This window comes from Ziziphus jujuba, chromosome 9, assembly GCF_031755915.1.
Source record: "Ziziphus jujuba cultivar Dongzao chromosome 9, ASM3175591v1".
In the NCBI taxonomy this organism is placed as follows: domain Eukaryota; kingdom Viridiplantae; phylum Streptophyta; class Magnoliopsida; order Rosales; family Rhamnaceae; genus Ziziphus; species Ziziphus jujuba.
In genome coordinates this window covers 15,954,267-15,958,651 of record NC_083387.1, presented here as the reverse complement: position 1 = coordinate 15,958,651, position 4,385 = coordinate 15,954,267, and positions in this window count along the sequence as shown.

Sequence of the window (4,385 nt, the reverse complement as noted above, 5' to 3'; positions counted from 1 at the left end):
TTAGCATCCCTATCAAAAACAATAGTTCTTGGCATTCCATGCAATTTCATAATTTTCTTGAAAAATAAATTAGCAACATTGGATGCATCATCAGTTTTATTACATGCAATAAAATATGCCGTCTTAGAAAACCTATCTACTACAACAAATATTGAATCCTTACCTGTCCTTGACCTAGGCAAACCAAGAATAAAATCCATAGACAAATCTACCCAAGGATAGGTAGGAATTGGCAAAGGCTTGTACAATCCATGCGGCTTCAATGTTGATTTTGTTTTTCGGCACTTCAAACATCTTTCACAAATTCTTTCAACATCTCTCCTCATGTTAGGCCAATAAAAATGTTCTTGTAGCAAGGATAAAGTTTTAAAAACACCAAAATGACCCATTAAACCATCCCCATGTCCTTCCCAAACCAATAATTCCCTAATGCTACAATTAGGCACACAAAGTTTGTTTTCCTTAAACAAATACCCCTCAAATATATAAAATTTATTAAATCCATGTTTCAAACAGGTTCCGAAAGTTTCTCCAAAGTCAATATCATGCTCATAAGGTTCTTTCAATTGTTCAAATTCAAGCAATCTAGCATCTAAGGTAGAAAAGAGTATATACCTTTCCGATAATGCATCGGCAACCACATTTTCCTTACCTTTTTTGTAGCGGATCACATATGGAAAGGTTTCAATAAATTCAATACATTTGGCATACCTTTGGTTGAGCTTTCCTTGACCCTTAATATGCTTCAAAGACTCATGATCCATATGAATCACAAACTCCTTTGGCATGGGATAATGCTGCCACGTCTCCAAAGCCCTCACCAAAGCATACATCTCCTTGTCATATGTCGGGTAGTCTAGTGCAGCTCCATTTAATTTTTCACTAAAGTAGGCTATGGGTCTTCCTTCTTGCATTAAGACAGATCCAATACCTACACTCAAAGCATCACATTCAATTTCAAAAGTCTTAGAAAAATTTTGCAAAACTAATAAAGGTGCCTTACACAATTTTTCTTTCAACAAATTAAAAGATTTTTCTTGTACTTCCCCCCATTTAAAGCCAACATTCTTTTTGACAATCTCATTAAAAGGTGCAGCTATGGTGCTAAAATCCTTGACAAATCTTCTATAAAAACTTGCTGAGCCATGGAAACTCCTCACTTGGGTGATTGTTGTAGGAACCAGCCACTCTTTGATTGCTTGCACTTTAGCTTGATCCATTTTGATTCCTGCAGCACTTACTACAAATCTTAGAAAAACAAGCTCATCTTTGCAAAAATCACACTTGTTCATGTTAGTAAACAATCTTTCCTGTCTAAGAACTTTCAAAACTTACCTAAGTTGATCAACATGCTCATCCAAGTTTCGGCTGTACACCAAAATATCATCAAAATAAACAAACACAAATTTACCAATAAATGGACGCATTGCATAATTCATAAGCCTCATGAAAGTACTAGGTGCATTATATAATCCAAAAGGCATAACTAACCATTCACACAGCCCATATTTAGTTTTAAATGCGGTTTTCCATTCATCACCTTCTTTCATTCTAATTTGATGATAACCACTTCTAAGATCAATTTTAGTAAACATTCAAGCACCATGCAACTCATCAAGCATATCATATAATCTAGGAATGGGATGTCTATATTTAATGGTGATGTTATTTATAGCCCTACAATCAACACACATCCTCTAAGAACCATCCTTTTTAGGTAGCAACAAAACAGGAACAGCACATGGACTTAAACTCTCACGAATGTATCCTTTATCAAGCAAGTCACTTACCTGTTTTTGCAGCTCCTTTGTTTCTTCGGGATTGCTTCTATATGCTGGTCTATTTGGTACGGCAGCCCCTGAGACAAAGTCAATTTGATGTTCTATCCCTTGAATAGGTGGTAGTCCACTTGGAATCTCATTCAGGAAAACATCTCCGAATTCTTTCAAAACAGAAATCATTGAACTTGGCAATTCAAGTTCTTCAAAGTTAGTTTGATCATTAAAATAGTTTTCTTTATATATCATGACCAGCAAGGGTTTCGTACATTCAGTAGTCTTATTAATATCCCCAAAACTTAAATAAAAATTCTGGTTTTTCCTCTCTTGTCTTTCTTTTCTTTTTCTTCCCTCGGTTTGGCTCTCATTGGCAAAAATTTCCAGATTGTTGGTGCTCTCGGGTTTACTCTCTTTTCTCACCCCCTTCTCGGATTTCTCTTAGTTTTTCCACTCGATTTGGGTTTTAGAAAGCTTGCCTTGATCAGCAACCTCAATCTCACCTTCTTGAAAGGATGGTGAAGCCGTTGGTGCCATAATTGTTTTCTCCTTGAGTTTTTTGGCCTCCCTCCTTTGTTGCATTTGTAGTTGATCTTTGTAGACCTCATTGGGAGTCAATAGCTCCAGCTTGATTTTCTTCCTTTTAAATCTGAAAACAATACTATTTTCTCGACCAAAATGAGAAGCATCTTTATCAAATTGCCATGGTCTACCTAGTAAAATATGTTTCGCATGCATTGGTAACATGTCACACAAGACAACATCCTCATACCTACCGATATTAAATTTAACTTCGGCTTGCTTATTTACCCTCATCTCACCACTATCATTTAACCATTGTAACCGATAAGGTTTTGGATGTTTAATTGTTTTCAAGCCTAATTTTTCAACTACAAGATTACTTATCACGTTGGTACAACTCCCACTATCTATAATCATGTTACAAATCTTACCTTGTATTTCGCAGCGAGTGTGGAAGATGTTTTCTCTTTGTATCTGCTCTTCATCTTTGTAGACAGCAAGTACTCTCCTTGAAACCAAGCTCAACTCGGCATTAGATGTGCCTACTGGTTCGGCTTCATCATCATTACATTCCTCCCCTTGCTCAGTTTCAGCTTCGCTTTCTTCACTTGCAGATTCCAGCTCACCATCACCCTTTAATACCATGATTCTTCTATTTGGGCATTGGTTGGCTATGTGTCCTCTTCCTTGGCACTTAAAACAAATTATTTCTCTGGATTTTTGAGGTTTAGGATCATATTTTATCTCATCTCTAAGTGCTTGGACAGATTCGGTTTTGGCCTCCCTTTTTGATCGATTGGTACTTTCTTCTCCAGCTTTCGGTTTTGGTTTGATTTCATTAGCTGAATTGTTTCTCCAGCCACTTGAATTGATTCTCCCATTGCTGGAAACACCTCCAAGCCGTGCTCCTACTCCCCTCATCTTGAATTGGTGTTCAAGCTTAATGGCTACATGCAACATCTCCTCCAACTCCAAGTATTGTTGCAATCCAAGCTGGTTGGCAATGTCACGATTCAAACCACCAAAAAATCTCGCCATTGTTGCCTCCCTATCCTCATTCATATTCAGCCTCATCATAAGCATCTCCATCTCTTTGTAATAATCCTCCATGGACCTACTTCCTGGAGACAAAGATTGAAGCCTTTGATGCAGCAACCTATGGTAATGTGATGGCACAAACCTCTTTCTCATGGCTCCTTTCATTTGTTGCCATGTTGTGATCAAGTGATCACCAACTCTCCTCCAGGTGCCTTGATCATTTGTCCACCATTGGAGTGCATAATGGCCAAACTCCATTGCTTCCAACTTCACCTTTTTACCCTTCGAATAATTATGGTAGTCGAATATCATCTCTATCTTTTCTTCCCACTCCAAATATGCCTTGGGATCACTTCTTCCCATGGATGGTGGGATGTTGATCTTGATATTGCTAAGATTGTCATCTGTTTCTTCCCTCCTATACCTTCCACGGCCAGCTCTCTCTTGGACAGCAAAGGTTTCATCCATGCCTTCCTCAAGGTCTCCACCGAAATTCTCCTTCTCAAATTCCTCTATTGGTCTCTCACGGCCTCCTCGTCCTCTACCTCGACCTTCATGGAATTCTTGCCTATTTTTTGTGTTCGGCATTCATTGGGAAACTTCTAGCCTTCCCATCCTTTGATTCATGTGCTCAACTTGAGCACTCAACCGCTGTAATTGTTCCAAAACAGCTTTCAATTCCGTTTGCTCACCATTTCCGGTAGCTCGTGGATCACCATGAAATCCTATGGACTCTTCTTCATTAATTCTTAGTGGTGTGTCTTCTCTTCTTATTCTAGAATCTGCCATGTTAGTAAAATACTGCAAAATAAAATAAATCCTCACAATATTCACTCATGTGTTTCACTCAAACAAGGTCTCAACACTCGTGCTTGCACACTAGTTTCGGCTTTTACCCTCTTTTAAGCTCACACTCTCTTGCCTTTTTCCACTCAAAGAATTAACTCAAAGTTCTAATTAAAACATCCACAAAACAGCAATTAGATTACAAGTATATTTTAATTAAACTTATCAATAAAACAGTAGCTAAAAGTAGGCAATACCGAAAGA